The 19,215-nt window shown below is 41.5% G+C and overlaps 1 protein-coding gene across 2 annotated transcripts in view; it reads right to left on the reverse strand.

Annotated features, from left to right (window-relative positions):
• Window positions 1-19,215, reverse strand: part of BLVRA (biliverdin reductase A) — a 50,439-nt gene that overhangs the window by 20,009 nt on the left and 11,215 nt on the right. Inside the window, exon 1 of one of the 2 annotated variants that reach the window (XM_077810983.1) lies at window positions 1,201-1,220. The exons of the other annotated variant lie outside the window; for it this stretch is intronic. The gene's annotated coding sequence lies outside the window, so the exon portion shown is untranslated. Of the gene's footprint in view, window positions 1-1,200; window positions 1,221-19,215 lie in introns of those variants that run through there. 2 annotated transcript variants of the gene reach the window in all.

Below are 19,215 nucleotides of genomic sequence, written 5' to 3' on the forward strand. Positions count from 1 at the left end.
CTTCCAACCCTGTAACAAATCCTGTTACTAAGCAACCCGTTGTCATAGCAACTAGCCATTCAGAGCAGGTTCCTGGCTCTTTAGGGCTTTAGAGATTAAAAAGAACACCTCAGTCTTCACCCAGAAACTAACAGGCAGCCAATGTAGCCTACAGAGGCTTCACTTCTATGTAGATAACGGGAATCAATATGCCAGCATTACTACTGCTTGTATTTTATTCCTCTCAGACCATTCACACACCAGATCCTGAAACTGTTCAACAACAAAGAAAGATAACGTGATTGGGGCTGCCATCCATCTCGGAAAGCTGAAATGTCCAAAGCCCCCTCCTGCAGCCTGCATCCTATACCCCCTCCTGCAGCTCAACCCCCTGCCCCAGCCCGGTGAAAGTGAATGAAGGTGGGGGAGAGTGAGCGATGGAGGGAGGGGGTTGGAGTGAGCAGGGGGTGGGGCAAGGGTGTTTGGGTTTGTGCGATTAGAAAGTTGGCAACCCTACTCAAGAACCAAAGACATTGTGCCAGAGTTAAACCCAGTTTAGCAGGTAAATAACTTAGGATATAATTCTCAGCTGCAGTTTGGCTACTAAAGCTGAGCAGTTTTCACTCGTGTCCACCTCTGTTCACAGGTGCCTGGCTGTCCCTAGCATATGCTTCAGGGTTTCTTCTTGTTTGTTACAGCTCCAACACCAGAGGATAAGGCCTGTATCTTGTGCAAAACTCTGTGGCATCCAGTACATTTTGAATAAAATCTTTTGTTACCTCAAGCACAGCCTGAGATCCACAGAGGCATTTTTAACATTATGTACTATGCTCTGTCACTGGGATTCTTTTAAGGGCTGTGATGAAATCCCTTTCACAAAGAACTCCAGACTAATGGAATTCCTCTTCCTTAACAAAATATACATAGTGGACATGGGCTTGGGGACTTTATGAAGCATTTCTAATGTTCCCAGTATACAGGTATCTGGACCAAATTGATATGCTGAAGTGTTGTATGTACTGCCACTCCACTAAGGGTGGCAAGTCATCACGCTGCTTTAGCATTAGAAAAGGGGAACACCCTCAAGACTGATTAATTGGGAAATCCACGTGATGCCTCTGCTCAGCCAGTTCTTCCCGATTACAGGTTTGTTCCCGATTTGCAAGTTTGACTTGCCTCAGATAGGTGCTTTTGCATGGCAAGCAAGGATGAAAAGGTTACCTCTTAGCCAGAATAGCCCAGATCCCTTAGCACAGCCACCATGGTAGGCACCTGTCATAAATATAAAGGGAAGGGTAAGCACCTTTAAATCCCTCCTGGCCAGAGGAAAAACCCTTGCACCTGTAAAGGGTTAAGAAGCTAAGATAACCTCACTGGCACCTGACCAGAATGACCAATGAGGAGACAAGATACTTTCAAAGCTGGAGGGATGAAAAAACAAAGGGTCTTCTCTGTCTGTGTGATGCTTTTGCCGGGACCAGAGCAGGAATGCAAGTCAGAACTCCTGTAAAGAGTCAGTAAGCAATCTAGTTAGATATGCGTTCGATTCTGTTTTGTTTAAATGGCTGATAAAATAAGTTGTGCTGAATGGAATGTATATTCCTGTTTTTGTATCTTTTTGTAACTTAAGGTTTTGCCGAGAGGGATTCTCTATGTTTTAAATCTGATTACCCTGTAAGGTATTTACCATCCTGATTTTACAGAGATTATTCTTTTAAGTTTTCTTTAATTAAAATTCTTCTTTTAAGAACCAGATTGCTTTTTCATTGTTCTTAAGATCCAAGGGTTTGGGTCTATGTTCACCTATGCAAATTGGTGAGGATTTTTATCAAGCCTTCCCTAGGAAAGGGGGTGTAGTGCTTGGGGGGATATTTTTTTGGGGGGGGGAGAGAAGATGTTTCCAAGTGGGCACTTCCCCTGTTCTTTGTGTAACACTTTGGTGGTGGCAGCTTTTAACCTAAGCTGGTAAGAATAAACTTATGGGGTCTTTCATGCAGCTCCCCACATCTGTACCCTAGAGTTAAGAGTGGGGAAGGAACCTTGACAGCACAGCCACCATGGTAGGCACCTTGTTTTTCTCCATCAGACAAAAAGAAGAACGGAGGGCACCCCCAGGGGGAACTGGATGCATGAACATATGTTCATTTTCCACCAACGTGAGTATAAGGGTGTTAGACATCTGTGACATGATAAAAGCCAAACAGTAGTTTTCGTCTGGGAGCCCAAACTTTCTATAGGTAGTTGGATTTTTTTAAAATTTACAGTTGTGGTCATTGAGCAAGGCCCTGCAGGAAGCCTCTAATAATGCTATTAAATTCTTTAAATAAGACAGAGGGATATATACACACACACAGGTGGCCCACTTAGAATAGAGGACCTGAGGCAGAATATTGATTCCTATTGTGTTAACTCTTCCCCACAAACTCCGGGAGAGAGGATGTCCCCTAGCTATATAATTAGCTATTTGAGAAAGTACACGATCCACATTTATCTTCACTAATTTGTTAATATTTCTTAATACTTTTATACCTAGGTACGTACTTGCATCAGTTTATTTGTAGAAATTCCTCTGAGAGAAAGCCTCACTACACGACAACCAGGAAATTGCCCAATAGTTCTAATTTCCCCCCAATGTATTTTGTAACCAGATATTAATCCGAATTTTTGAATTAGTGACAAAGGGGCTGGAATTGGAGTTTTTGGCTTGAATCTACAAAAGGGCATCATTCACATATAACATCAATTTATACTCCATGGAACAGAGCTGTATGCCTTGGCTAGCTGGATAAGTTACTGTTAGGGGAAAACCTTTATTTAAATACGAGATACTGGTTCTCTCTTATTATTTCAAACCTTCATTCTGGGCCAATGGGTATAGTTTTCCTTTAAATGCTGAAGTGACAAAAGAGAAAGTTCCTGCCATACCGGCTGCACTCTGTACCTAGCTGGGTGCATAAAAATCAGTGATGAAAATTTAAAAAAAAAAAAAAATTTAAATTTAACTCAGTTGTTTTATTTAAATTAAATACAGGTTTTTTTTAAAAAAAACTATTTAAAAGCAAATTTGAAATTGACAGCTTATGTTAAAAATCTATTAAATACAAAAAATAATATTAAGCATTACACAATTGCCTCCAAGTTTTAAGAGGAGTCAAAGGCTAAGCATCTGGATCCATAATTTGTTCAAGTGCTAAACCAACTTTTGATAGCAGTAGCCTCTTCTGTAGGTGCAAAGAGAATATATTCTCAAGTTCAGTTTATTTGGCTGGTCTATACTACAGTACCTCCTCACTTAATGTTGTAGTTATGTTCCTGAAAAATGCAACTTTAATTGAAACTATGTTAAACAAATCCAAATTTTCCCATAAGATTTAATGTAAACGCAGGGGGTTAAGTTCCAAGGAAATTTTTTTGGGGCAGACAAAAGGCATTATATGCTGTATAGTACTGTACTGTGGTTGGGAAGTGCCCCTGGCTTACCCCACACAGGCACAGCCCGCTGCAGGCAAGGACATTAGGAAACACCTTCGCAGCAGCAGTGGCAGCTTACCCAGAGAAGAACAGGTACCGACTTTGCTGGGGGATGCTCCAGGCCCACCTCTTCCCACCCCCACTCCACCTCCTCTCCGGAGCACGCAACATCCCCGCTGCTTCCCCGGCCCCAGAGAGTCCTAAGCGTCGCCAAACAGCTGTTTGGCGGGCTTAGGACTTTCTGGGAGGGAGGGGGAGGAGCAGAGACGCAGAGCTTCCCCGCTCCTCCCCCTCCCTCTCGGAATGTCCTAAGTGCCTCCAAACAGCTGTTTGGCAGTGGGGGAAGCGCTGGGAGGGAGGGAGAGGAGGCGGAGAAGAGGAACTTGTGCAATGCTCCCTTGTAAAGTCGCTGCTCTTCCACAAAATCTTACATGCATTGTACAGAGCAGGCAGCCAAATGACATTATAAGGGAGCATTGCACAACTTTAAACGAGCCTGTTCCCTAATTGAGCAGCGACGCAACTTTGAAACAATGTTAAGTGGGAGGACGTTAAGTGCGGAGTTACTGTACAAAGTTAGCTTGACATAAGTCACCTTGAGGCAACCCAGTGGTGCATGTGTCTACACTCAAATATATCTCCTGACACTGTAAGCACCATGTTATGGCAATACAGTAATATCTGTTCCCGATTGCCCAGCTTGGAGAAGGGGTACAACAGGGACCTGCAGCAGTACTGCATAAAAGTGAAGGAACTGCGGCAGGCATATCAGACCCGGAGGCCAACTGTCATGCCACTGCTGAGGCACAGGCCTGCTGCTTTTACAACAAGCTGCATGCCATATTTGGCAGAAACTCCACCAGCACGCTGAGAGCACCATGAATACCTTCAAGGAGCTCAAGACACAGATATTCACCTTGAACAGTGAGGAGGATGGAGGGCATGCGATCGGGGGCAGGGGTGTCCAGCTATGCTATGAACCCGGATCCGATAGAGACTCCACTACAGTCTAGTCAAGCACTGTGAGCCTGATACAGGGGAAGGAAACTGTGAATGCATTTCCCATCACAATGTTTAAATGGAGTGCCCAATGCCAACATAGCAGGACATGAGTATGAACTTTTTATGAATTCCCCCATACTAAAAGAGGTACAAACAAACAAACAGAGGCAGACCTGTTATCTGTTTTTCATTCTCCTGTATAGTTAGCCCCACACCCCCAACATTTTACATGGCATCAGGGGAGGCACTCCTACCCCTATCGCTCCACCGCGGGGGACAGTAAGAAAACCACAGCTTCACACATGCTGACTTTTGACAGCCACGGCTGATGTATGTGTAGCTGTAATGAACTGAAATGGACACGAATGCTCTTTCCCCTTGTTAAGTTCTGTACCATTAATTTCAGATTTTTTAAAATTATATTTGTTTTTAATTGCAATTTGTTTGCACTGGTTTTGGTACCTAATAAAAATCTGTTTCTGGTAAATAATTCATCTTTATTACTTCACAACAAATGCTGCAGAATGCCTAGCGGTACTGTAAGCACTCACTACTTGTTATTGTACAGGGCGACAGAACTCAGAAGATCAGTGACAAAGAGTGTAATAATTGTGAATGAACAGCAAGCACGGCAAAATGAATAGGTGCATTAACCGACTGTTATATTCATAGATGTGCACCAAGCACCACACAATACTTAACAGCCCCCAAAACCGCAGGGCCAGGTAGAGCACAGTCCATCACATTACTGTGGCTCACTGTTAAAGTGCTTTTTCAAGGCCTCCCTCAGCCGCATAGCTTCACTCTTGAACTCTTTTAATAGCCCTTGTGGCTGGGCCATTCCAAATCAGTAGACAGCCGCTCCACCTCCACCCTCCATGGCATCAGCAACTTCTCCTGCTTTGCCTCACAGATATTATGCAGGACACAACAGACAGATATTGCCATGGGGATATTTTTTTCACTGAGCTCTAATCTTGTGAGTAAAGAATGCCAGCATCCCTTCAATCTACTTAAAAGCACATTCAATTGTCATTCTGCACCTGCTGTGCTGGTGGTTGACTCTTTTCTTGGTGCTATCAAAGGGGGTCAGTGTATGCCTACATGAGCCAGGGGAACAAGGGATAGGCTGGGTCCTCAAAGATAACTATTAGCATTTCAACATCACCAATGGTAAACCACTGGTAGGGAAAGGAAGTCCCAGCTTGCAGCTTTCTAAGCACTTCTGTGTTCTTAAAGACATAAGTGTCATGCACCTTCTCTGACCAGCTAACATTAATGTCGGTGATGCATCATCCAGTGATCCACCAGCACTTGCATAACCATAGAATAGTAGGCCTTTTTGTTGATGTACTCTGTGTCAAGATGGGCTGGTGCCAAAATAGGGACACGTGCGTCATCTATCACCCCACCGCAATTCAGAAAACCCATTGCTGCAAATCCAGCCACTATGTCCTGCACATTACCAAGAGTCACAGTCCTGTGTAACAGGAGACAATTAATGTCCCTAAACATTTGCATGACAACAGCCCTTACTATGGATTTTCCAACTCCAGAATGATTTCCCACTGACTGGTAGCAAGCTGGTGTTGCACACTTCCACAGTGTGATTGCCACTCACTTCTCAACTGTCCGTGCAGCTCTGATTCTGGTGTTCCTGTGTTGGAAGGCTGGGGTGAGCTTGGCACACAAATCAAGGAATGTGGCCTTATATATTTTAAGTTCTGAAGCTACTTTGCATTGCAATGTGATCCCACCAGCCAGTGCTTGTTTCTCGGGCCCAGAAGCAGTGCTCCATCATATGCAGCTGCTCCATGAATGCCATCAAAACCTTGAACTGGCTCTCACTATGTCTCACAGCAATCTGTCTTCCATGAAACTGAAATGTCCCCCACTGCTGCAGTTCTTCCTGCAGATCTGCAAATACTGGAGGATATGTTGTCCTGTGTTTGCATCGCTCGTGATACTAGTGCAGAGCTGTGTGGGCTCCATGCTTCTGCCAGAGATGGCAGACAGCGAGAAGTGCTGCACAGTTTTGTGGGCTTTTTAAGAGAGGCATGAAAATTATGGGATATGGATGGTATTATGGGATGGAGAAAGAAGTCATCCCTGCATGATTTGTTTTTGCCCCACCATGCACTGCCATAATTTTCTAAAGAGAGTGCACCAGACAATGGCGAGCTGAATATTGGGATACCTACTCAAGGTGCACCACACCATGCATTCACACAGGCACTGTTGGTGAGTATGCACAGTGCCAATGCAAGAAGCCAAGTATACATACGCATGAGTGATATACTAATCACGGTGGTTTTATGCCAATGTAACGTGCATTGACAAAGTTTGTAGCATAGATAAGGCCTTCAACAAGTTCAGTTTACAGTCTAGTTCCTTCACAGCTAAGACACTGATTGGGAATTAAAAAAAAGCTAGAAATCTTGTTTGCCTCTTCCAATTAATAAAAACTAGGTGAAAGGGCAAGATCTACTAGTTCTAAAATCTTGAAAGACATGGTGACCAAAACACAAATCAGTTCAATTCATTAACTACACTTAACATTGCCTTTGTTTAATAAATCATTTCATTTTAAGTAAATAACATGTTTTGATAAACTTTTTTCTTAGGTATCCAGCACTTTTAAGGTAGTTTTATTTAACAAAAAAACCTAAAAACCCCTTAACATTTTTTTTTGGGTATATTTTTTAATGGAATTTGAATTTCTATACAAATAGAGCTTGATGCAAATCACAAATAAAAAATGCATCATTCACCATTTTCTAACATGAGAAACATTAAGAATCTGAATAAATATAAGTTAAGCTATCTTAAGTAAGTTTTAACGAATGTGTATAAATATAATGTGTCCTCCTAGTTGGCAAAAAGAAGCACCAAATTCAGTGTGAAGGCTATATTTAGTTACAAATCAACGTGTTTTAATGGATACCAGTCAATCAATGAGAATCAGCCTCTCTTTATGAAAATAATTTTGAAAGTTCAGATGCAAAACACTATTAAAATTGATAATTTAAACGGAAGTTTCCTGCCTCCTGGTTTAAATCATGATTGACAGTGATTTAAATTAATCCAGTCAGCTCAGTCCACTGTATTCATCAAGCAGTAAAGAAGCAAATAGTCTGATCTGATGTGAGTTGTATTTGGTTAACTAGTCACTGCAAATTCTCATATGAAATTACCTATTAATAAATCTCATGATATTTGGGCATTTACCTGCCATGGGACCAGGTGTGTCCAACATAGGGTTGAACACAAATATCAGTGCTCTGAGCTATTTGTTTAAACTGAGAACCTGAATCTACCCATGTGTGGATAGTCATTACTAGCACCATAACAAAAATAGTGGAAACATGACCTGAATGCCCTTTCTCAGGGTAAGTATTCCTCCCTCAGTGGGAAGAAATCATAAATACTTATTCTTGGGATATTTCCAATGCAATGAATAGAGGAAATTCTATAGACAAAAAAAAAAAAAAAAATCAGTTCTAGCAGGTAGTAATGCCTCGAAATGGTGAGATATTTTTCACAACTCAGAAGTAGGCTACTACGTAAGATCATAACTTTACTTGCCCTTCTTTCTACAGTTTGAATGCAGGAATACAACGCCCCAAGTATCTGGTGATATAAACACCAATTGCAATGTAATCCATAAATATAAATGCCTACTAACCAATGTTGCCAACTCCCACCATTTTATCTCAAGTCTAGCAATATTTAGCACCTAGACCCAAATTGATTACCCAAGAATCTTAGCATTCCTTTTTGCAGGTTAACACCACTTTTGGAAATCATCTCATCACATAATCTGAAGAGTAAACATCTACCGCAGGTTCCAAAAACCAACAGAGAGATGCTGGAGTCATAGCCACTGAAGAGAGACTCAGCTGATTTAAAGTACAAGTCAAGGTAGGGCAGTCATGCCTTTGGTCTCCTACTTGCGGATTTAAAGTGTGATTAAAATCAGTGATTTAAATCGCTTTGATTAAATCAACCCACCTTGGTACCTACTCTAGTGTTTTTGTTTTTATTATAACAAGAGCTTTTTCTGATGTTAAAGGATTACTGTGATATTGTTGCTTCTACCATACTGGAAAAAATAGAATAAATCACACGTTAGATACTTCTAACAGCATCAAAAATTTATTTCCCCACCCTTCTCCTCTAAGTGACCTGGTGAAAGACAGAGGCTATTAAGAAGGTTATAACCAGACTAAAGAACAACAGAACTGTGAGGAAGGAGCACTTTCCATTGCTCAGCAGTAACTTCTTTAGCCTATTAACAGTCACCGCTGATAGGGTTTCTTTTGTAGGCTGTTGTGAACTAGAAGAATGGTGGCTACAAATTGGACTGTGAAGTCTTGCAGGATTACAGCGAGTTAAAAATGACTCCCGTAATTGGGAGAAGGAACCACATGGGATGGTGGAAAGTGAAAGAAGGAAAGCAAATCTTTTTATTCACTGGTAGCAGTATCTTCAGTTAGTTCTTCATCGACAACAATCCAATTCTCTCATTGAGATAAATTGCTGGGGACTGTATTATTCCATGCAGAGCTACTGTTATCCATCAATTCTTCTGCTGCTCTTTCTAGGCACTTCCAGTGCTCATGATGTCCACTGACATTCCCACTGGGAAATGCTTGGCTTGTTCAGCAGCAAATAGGTACGTAGTACTGGAATATACACCGAAAATTCAGTAGTATAATAGGCATATTCTAGCTCAGTGGTTCTCAACCAGTAGTGTGTGTACCCCTGGGGGACACAGAAGTCTTCCAGGGGGTACATCAACTCATCTAGATATTTACCTAGTTTTACAACAGGCTATGTAAAAAGCACTAGCGAAGTCAGTACCAACTACAATTTCATACAGACAATGACTTGTTTATACTGCTATAGATACTATACACTGAAATGTAAGTATAATATTTATATTCCAATTGATTCATTTTATAATTATATGGTAAAAATGAGAACGTAAGCAATTTTTCCAGTAACAGTATGCTATGACACTTTTGTATTTTGTCTGATTTTGTAGGCAAGTAGTTTTTAAGTGAGGTGAAAATTGGGGGTACACAAGACAAATTCGCCTCCTGAAAGAGGAATAGTACTTTGGAAAGTTTGAGAGCCACTGTTCTAGCTGGAGCTACAAGGAATATTCAGCAGCAGAATTTAGTAAGAATTTAGTAGCACACCATGTGCATTCTACTGGGATGTAATAGTAATACTAAGCAGTCTTGTTGCATTTTACACATTTAAAGTGCTGTGCAAATACTAATTCTTACAAAACACCTTAAAAGTGAGTGAATTTTCTACTCCATTTTAAGTGACTTCCCCAAGATCACAGATAAAGCCATTGCAAAGATAGGATTAAAATGCAGATGTTCTTCATTCTTTGCCCCAAGTTCATTTCTCCAGCCATAAAGCCTCCTCACTGAATCATTAGAAAGTTCAGGAGTGCAGCTGGCACATTTTGCCTGGACATACTTAGAACCTTCAGCAACAGTCTGGCGTTTAAATAAATGTCTTACACTTCCTTCCTGCAGGTTTCAAATGTTGCTTTTAGTTACTTGTCCCTAATGTGTAGGAATAAGTAATTCAGCACCATAAATCAAGATTTTGCAATTAATGTAAACTGGATCAATGTAACATGGATATGAGCCCCCGCCCCCCCCCCCCCCCGGTTTTTCCAGCCTCATCTTACTTAATGTGCTATTTTCAATGATTACATCACTTTCACACTTCTTCAGCATCACAGATTAGCATACCTCCCACATAAGGTTACCTATCACGTGATCATTTAGCTTACTAGTGGTGCTCGCTAGCTTTTTGGGCGCTTGACAGTAGGTCTCTCAGATTCCCAGATATTTCCCACAAAATACTATTTTTCCACTCTGTCCCAAATTTCCCTTTGCATGGCTTTCATATGTGGGCTTGCCTGATATGAAATCCGTAACCCTCTCAAGCTTCAGTGCTGATGTACATATTTTTGTTTCCATTTTACCGTTTAAAGACAGATGGTCTGATTCTCATTCACATTATGGCCATCTTACATTGCTCTGGCAGCATAAAGAGGCCTTAAACTGAGTTTGAAGGTCATTTACACCTATCTTAAGGCACATTTACTAAGTGGACTTTGTGCCACTGAGAATCAGGCCCAGAACTTTTGAGTGTCAGAATTTATCCTTTTCCAGCTGGTGCCTGTAAGAGAATGACTGACTTCAATTTATTCCCGAATCCTCCATTTTTCTTAGGAACTTGGCAGTCAGACTGCTCTCATTTGGCAAAGTTTCCAATACATTATTTACAGTTTCCCCTCAGAGAGGGATCAAATGCAGTTCTCTCTGTAGGAAATCGTAGGAATCCAGTGAAACAGTGGAATATTATGCAATAGTTATAGTAAAAATGCTGCTTTTTAATCTAATTGGAGCAGATAAAGCAGAAGCAGAACTGATGAGTCGTCATTTTTTATTACTACCTAGGACTGTCACAGCATTTTGTAGTTTTTTGTTAGTTTTTAAAAAAGAGCAGACATGCTTACTGGCCTCAATTCAGCAAGGTATTTAAGCATGAATATCCCAATGAAGTCAACTGAGTAGCCCCATAGGGAACTACTCACGTGCTTAAAGTTAGGCATGTGCTCAATACTTTGTTGACTAAGAGGTATAGAGCTCACAGCAATCTTAACTAAACCAAAGATTAAACTTATATAAAAAGCAGACGCAAAAATGAAAGACAACGCAAAAAAAAGTGTTTGAACAGTAATATGCAATGTAAAGAATCCGTTTCTTGATCCACCTTTGCTGTGCCCTAGAGATATGGCTAAAGCACTTCTGGAAGCAAGAGATAATCAGGAAATTAATTTACACCTGCCCCACCCCCACAACATACATTTAAAATGTTAACTGAACACAAAATAAAAGTCATGCAGAACTTCTCTCCAGACCATGGAAAGGATTTTCAGCTTTCATTTGTTTAAATACCCTTGTATGTTTTCCCTAAGGGGGTTTGTGTGTGTGTCCACGCACGTGTGCGGCTGTTTCTTATTTTTTGTTTTGTGGTCCTTGCGTGTTATCATTCTGAATTCTCAGAAATAAAGGAGTATTACATTAAAACCTTCCAGGAAGAGTATTTATGCTTTTATCTGCTCTGTTCATAGGCCATGAAACTTCAATTCTATGACAGCTTAATGGAAGGCACACGGGTTATGGTAGGAGTGCTTTGACACTTTGGAGCCCACACTACTGCTCTTGCATGGGTTTGTCAGCAGACAGTAAGTAATCTGTAACAGTGGCCTTTGAAACCGAGCAAATTATTCCTTCCTGGCTATTAATGACCATTTACACAACATGCATGTGACTAGTTTAAAGTTTATAGATACACCTCTTTGCTCAAGCCTTCCAAATGGATTAAACCGTAGGCTTCTGACTGACTGGCAAACCTGTAGGCAGCAGAGTCTGTATTATTAAAATTTTGAGTGTCTCATCTTTAGCGTGTAATACCATGGTAATAGGTGCCAAATAAATGCTTGTAATAATAAGTATGACTAATTAGAAACATCAGCTGTCTCCAATATTTATATTTGAGGCAGATCATAAGGGTGGAAAACAATCTTAAAAACACATATCTCCAGAACCCCACTTTCCTCACCACCATTTATACCCTCAATTCTCTACTGAGGCAGTCTAGACTGTCAATACAGACTGAGGTCCATTCCACCATCATTGTGACATATAGGGAAAATGTTCAAAAACTAATATGAAGCAATGAGAGATGCTGCCCTAATCTGAGAAGCTGACTAAATGACTGTTCCACCCTTTATAAGAATGCGTAGCAGAAGCCTTGCACTAGATGGCTGGATTCTAAAGTTTATAGCCAAATTCTGCTCTTGGATATACGTCCACTTCTTATATGGAAGTTAATCAGGGCCCCTACAGCCATCTCAGGGAAGAACTAGGCCTTGACTAGGCTGAAAGGACGAGAAGGAGATTATAAAACTAGTTAAAAAGAGAGTTTTTTTATTACTATACAAATAGATCTATTTGTTAATGTAATTTTAAGCTTCCACGAAGTACTCTGCATTATAAAATGCCTTATATAAATTCTGGCTGGAAGACAAACAATCCTGCTTACAATAGCTTCACATCAGCATCCTTTAACTAAGAGGCTGCTTATAATTGATTTATATACACTGCTTGCATTCACATAACATGGAAGCTGAGCCAGTTTGGGTCAACAATAAGAAACATATAAGAGACATTTCTCCTAAATCTGCAAGATGTATATCCATTTTTGCAAACACATTTTGGATTTGTGTGTGGGGAGATGTGTTTGAAGTTGATCCACCACTTTCTAGTTGGGTTCAACATAGATAAGCACTCCAAGCATTGGAGAGATGGCAAGACATCACCAGCTATGGTGTCAGCAATACACCAATTGCATCTCTCTTCAGAATCAACCAATGCTATCATTGAGACCAGTACCTGCCTGAAGACCAGAATGATCAAACTAAACCCAAGCTGGACTAAAGCAATGCCAGTTCAAAGGGGAAATGCTTTGAAGAATTAGCTGAGATGCTAATTTCACAAAGACATGCTCCACCATTTGTCAAAGTGGTGTGAGGTCTCTGGGTGCGGCTGGACCAAGGAGTAACAGGCAGGTAGAGACAGTGACAAGAAATGCTATCTTTCACCTCTCAAAAAAAAAAGTTTCATGCATTTGTCACTTCTAGTGTATTCAGAAGAAATTTATTTCCTAGCACTGAAGATGGTAGCAATGGAGATCCTCCAGATCCTACAGAATGCAGTAGCCCACCTCTCTAATAGGACTGGCCACTGTGGTCACATTACACTTGTGTTTGGATTCCTCCACAGGCTCTCTGTTCACATCCTGATTTTCACAGCTAAACAAAAGGGCAGGATCTGACTACATCAATGACCGCATCTTCATCCATGACACATTGAGACAGCTGAGTTCTTCTGGGACAACTCAGATAACAAACAAGAGAACAAGGTGTGTGAGATCCAGAAATAAGACACTCTTCCTTGAGGGGGCTCAGCAGTGGAATAAGCTACCAGAAACCATTAGTTCCCAAACAGGTGCCCACAGAGTGCTGGCAGGTTACATGGAGCAGGCTCCTCCACTGAATCCAGTGGCTCTAACACCCTTGCAAGTACCACAAGGGGTTCCAGCTGCTATTCCAGCCCATATGCTGAAAAGGCAGACACAGAGCGGTTGTGCTGAAGCTCCGCAGCCTTCTCATGGGTTGTCAGAGGACAAGTCCACCCCACATATTGCCCAACACAATATGTGTGTGGGGGGAGGGCATGTTTGCATATATTTCACCCATACATGGCAGTGTTCCTTCAATATACACACAGGACTCCTATTAACATTGTGGCAGAAACAGACATGAATTGGAGGCTGAAGGAATGGAAAAGGAGACTCACGAGAGGGTCTACTTGTAGAATCTCTTTCTCCTGGCCAAACTCACAGGTACCATGGGGAGTCTGATGTCATGGGCATTACAGGAACAATTCAGAAAGTTTCAGAGGCTCCAACCATTCCTGTGACTATAAGGAAACTGCTAAGTTTGTACAACTCGTGCCTGAACCACAAAACTCAAGAAGCATAAATTCTAAATACGTTACTGTAAAATCCAGCTTGGATTGATACCCTCTGCTAGATCCGTACTGGGCACACGTCTCCTCTCTTCTCTACTGAGCAATAAGGCTACTGGAGTTTAAGTTTCTGTGATCTACATGTATAAGACATCCATGTTCATGTAACTGACCATGTAATAATTTAGACTCCAATTAAGTACCTCCTGTTTCCCACTTGTTGCTGATTTATTGTTAATGCAACTTTCAAACAAACAGCCTTCCTACTATCCTCAAGAAAGTGAAGCACTGATACATCTGCACACACGTTTTTTGGACAATGTTATACAAAGGAAAACTGTCACCGTAGCATCTAGTCAAAATCATGAGAGGAGTAGTGGATAGGACAGAACAAACAGTGGGTCCCATTCCACCAGTGGGTGGCAGGAAAGTTCTAGCTAGGTTACAGGCCCAGTGTGGAGAGGAGGCCCCAGCAGGGGGTGGGGGCAGGATTAAAGAGCAAGCCCACCCTGCACTCACCTCACAGTGGCAGCTCCTATCCTGTGGGGCTGGGCCCAACTATCTGCTCTGGACGCCATGCGCCAAGTCGCAATGCCACTCACTCAGACTTGGCCCGGCCACCCTGCTGTCATGGAGGGGTGGCCAGGCCAAACCTGAGTGAGTAGCATTGTGACCCCATTCGCCAAGCCATAATGCCCAGAACGGGGGGCCAGGCCAACCCCAACCAACAGGAGCTGCCATTATGGGTTGAGTGTGGGACAGGCTTCCTCTCTCACCCCCTGCCCCCAGCCTTCCTTCTGCACTGGACTAGGATTAGGGGGGTAGTGCCGAGTCAGAGGGTACTACTGCAGGTTGTCAATGCACCCCTGGCAGGGCAAAGAGGCGGTGGCAGCGGCAAACGACACTGGCCTATGAACACGTCCCCCCACCCAGTTTGGACTCTGGGTGGGCCACGCGCAAAAAGAAAAGAAAATGCAGTTGGTGGGTCACCTTAGGAAAAGGTTTGGGAACCAACGAGATAGGTAGAGCCCTGCAAGTCTGCAGATATCTGCTGACCACGTTTGCAGATTAGATGCAGGTACACATTTTGTATCCACGCAGGGCTCCAGCGATAGGACACTGGCCTGGGAGCTGTCCAGAGTTCTGCAACTGACCTGCTGAAAAATGGAAGGCAAGCCCTTTCCACCCCCATGTGTGTCTGTTTCCCCTCCCATCTCTCATCTGTGTTGCCTATTTAGATTACGAGCTCCTCGAGGCAGGGACTCTCCCTTCTCTATTTTGCCTAATACAGGGGGGCCAGGCCTCAAGCTCAGTTGGGCTCACCGGCCACTACCGTAATACAAATAAAAATAATAATGGTCATTTAAAAATATTATGTGTTAAAAACAGGTTCAAATAGTACAGCTGCACCTGAGTGCCTCTGCCAATTTTGGGAGTTTTACCCCAGATTTCCCTTTTAGGGAGGTAGTGTGGCCTACAGGATAGATCACTGGACTGGGATTCCAGACACCAGGGTTCTATTCCTGGCTCTGCCACTGGTGTTGGGTGACTTTCGACAAGTTACTTTGCCTCTCTGTGCCTCAGTTTCCCCAACTTATATGGAGCGTCTTTGTATAGCACTGTGAAATTTACTGAAAAGCCCTATATAAGAGCCAGATATTATTTTTTAAATGTTTTTCTTCCCTTTTGTTGTAGAAAATCCCACACAATCATCAGGGAAAACTGACTACAGCAAAGTTTTCATATTCAGATAAACTATTCAATTGGTACATTAAAATGCACAAAATAAAGAAACCGAAGAAACAAGAGAAAACATTTTTATGTACTCTTTCAGTTAGTCGTGAACCCTGATCACGTAAATACACAGAGCGTTAACTTTAAGCACAAGTAATCACATTGATATCAGTGAGATTACTCATACATGTATGTGTTCTACTAAGAAATAAAGGCCTTAGCTGACTAATCTGATAGATAATACCTGTTGCTTTCTGGTGCACTTAAGGTCATAGGATCCCAGCTTTATGACAGACTGATGGACTTCGAGAATCCCCCAAAAGAACAAAACACTTTACTGCCAAGAGCTGCAGAATCCCCTTAAACATACTAACAAAGGGCCAGATCCTCTACTGGTGTAAATCAATGTAGCTCTATTGAAGTCAACAGAACAATGCCAACTTACTTCATATACTTGGCATTGTAGACAAGGTACTTGAATAGACTGCAGCTAGTCAGAAAGTTGACTTTTTTTAATTTAAAAAAAATCAAATTTAAAATTGTTTTCTGTGAAAACATTCTCACTACTCCAATATAAATTTGAAGGGGAATGAGTTTGCTTTATGTTCTGGCTCAGAGTTAAGGTGAAATGGGTGAGGTGAAGTTTTATATGTCAGTGTTATCATTAAGGGAACATGTATGCACAGAATAAAGCTCAAATGTGTATCTTATTTCAAAGACTAGGTATCTTAGTCCACCACTTCCCCAGGACACCTAGAAGGAGCAATGGACAATCTTTATCTTCATTAACTTTCATAGAACTACTAACACTGACAATTGCCAAAGAGAAGTGGGGGGGGGGAGGAGGAAGGGGAAAAGGAAAGCTATAACAATAGGGGTTATTTAAATCCCTCCCAATTTTAGAACCCCATACAGTTTTCACATTGTTGGCTTACATAAAGCTTTAAGTCTATAAGTCATCTACCAGATGCAGTCTAGTTAGATTACAAATCAGTTTGTTCATTCTGGTACATCACTTCTTTATCTATTAGGCTACCCTGAGAAACTAAAGACAATGTCACATGTTAAATCAGCCACAAGAGGGAGTCTTTAGAAGCCATATAAATAATAGAAAGAATGAGGAGTACTTGTGGCACCTTAGAGACTAACAAATTTATTTGAGGATAAGCTTTCATGGGCTAAAACCCACTTCATCGGATGCATGCAGTGGAAAATACAATAGGAAGATATATATATATACATACACACATACACACACACCATGAAAAAATGGGTGCTGCCATACACATGATAAGGAGAGTGATCAATTAAGGTGAGCTATTATCAGCAGGAGAAAAAAACCTTTTGTAGTGATAATCAGGATGGTCCATTTCAAACAGTTGACAAGAAGGTGTGAGTAATAGTAGGGGGGGAAATTAGAATGGGGAAATAGTTTTTAGTTAGTGTAATGACTCACCCACTCCCACTCTTTATTCAAGCCTAAGTTAATTGTATCCAGTTTGCAAATTAATTCCAAGTCAGCAGTCTCTCGTTGGAATCTGTTTTTGAAGTTTTTTTTGTTGTAATATTGTGACTTTTAGGTCTGTAATCGAGTGACCAGGAAAACTGAAGTGTTTTCCGACTGGTTTTTGAATGTTAAAATTCTTGACGTCTGATTTGTGTCCATTTATTCTTTTACATAGAGACTGTCCAGTTTGACCAATGGACATGGTAGAGTTGGCAACGGGCTTTGCTGCAAGGATAGGTTCCTGGGTTAATGTTTTTGTTGTGTGGTGTCTCCCAAGATCTGTGAGAGTGAGGGATCGCCCTTCAGGATAGGTTGTAGATCCTTGATGATGCACTGGAGAGGTTTTAGTTAGGGGCTGAAGTCAGCCATAAAAATGTTAACATACTGTGGGGCCATGTGGGTATCCATAGCAGTGCTGCTGACTTGAAGGTAACAGAAAGCCACTAGCTGTCACCTTCAGCCCCCAGCTAAAACCTCTCCCGCGCATCATCAAGGATCTACAACCTATCCTGAAGGACAACCCATCACTCTCACAGATCTTCGGACACAGGCCAGTCCTTGCTTACAGACAGCCCCCCAGCCTGAAGCAAATACTCACCAGCAACCACACACCAAAAACACTAACCTAGGAACCTATCCTTGCAACAAAGCCCATTGCCAACTCTGTCCACATATCTATTCAGGGGACACCATCATAGGGCCTAATCGCATCAGCCACACTATCAGAGGCTCGTTCACCTGCACATCTACCAGTGTGATATATGCCATCACGTGCCAGCAATGCCCCTCTGCAATGTACTGTATTTTCCACTGCATGCATCCGATGAAGTGGGCTGTAGCCCATGAAAGCTTATACTCAAAAAATTTGTTAGTCTCTAAGGTGCAACAAGTACTCCTTGTTCTTTTTGCGGATACAGACTAACACGGCTACCACACTGAAATAAATAATAGAGTGAATTAAATTTTTCATACATTGATTAAAAAGATACTTAAAAAGTACATTCCTTTCCGTATATCACTCCACATTATATCCACATGCTATTTTTAGGAGGAACAATTTTATATATAAACAGGACATGTTTTCAAAAGCAACCTTTGAATTTGCCTGGGTTAGGTCTGAGCTCCTGAAAATATTTAGACTTGAACAAGAAAACTGCAGTTTTGTATGCCAATCAAGTAGCCAGATAATCTAATTTCCTTATTTGCATGGACAAATCAGAGTTTTGGAGCACCCCAGAATGTGAGCATGAAATTTTGAATACATACACTTAGGGGCTAGATTGACACTATTTTGAAAGCATAAAAGATGAAAAAGAAAAATGATTCCATAGTACAGCTATACGCTTCCCTGCAGACTGGCATGCTTATCCTCATCAGCAGCCCCATGCAATTACACTACAAAATTGCACCCAGCGAAACAGTTCTAATAATTATCCATCAAGTTTGGTCCTGTAGAGAGTGAACGAGAAGTTCTACATTGACTCAAATTATTCCCACAACTTGCAAAATTAAGAACATGAATAAGAAAGAAAGTTGAAAGGAGAACATATTGCAATTCACAAAACGCTCCCTTCGCTGTACCTATTGACTTCTTTTAAACAATGTTAATATTCTGATAACGATCCCCTACGTCCTGGGACAGACTAGGTAAAAGAATTTGGATATTATTTTATGCTATATGTTCATGCTACTTACGTTTCTTCCCTAAAATGACAGCTCTCTCGTACTATAAGATAGAACGTTCTGCACTAATGGTCTAGTGTACTTTTGCTTAAGGTCTGGCATCCTATGAGCCACGTGTTTGCTTAAACTGCAGCCACAAAATTTGTGGGCACATCCATTGTGAGCACAAGACACATACTTGTATGTGACAATGGACATTTTCTACATGCA

The sequence above is a fragment of the Eretmochelys imbricata genome, chromosome 2, assembly GCF_965152235.1.
Source record: "Eretmochelys imbricata isolate rEreImb1 chromosome 2, rEreImb1.hap1, whole genome shotgun sequence".
Classification (NCBI taxonomy): domain Eukaryota; kingdom Metazoa; phylum Chordata; order Testudines; family Cheloniidae; genus Eretmochelys; species Eretmochelys imbricata.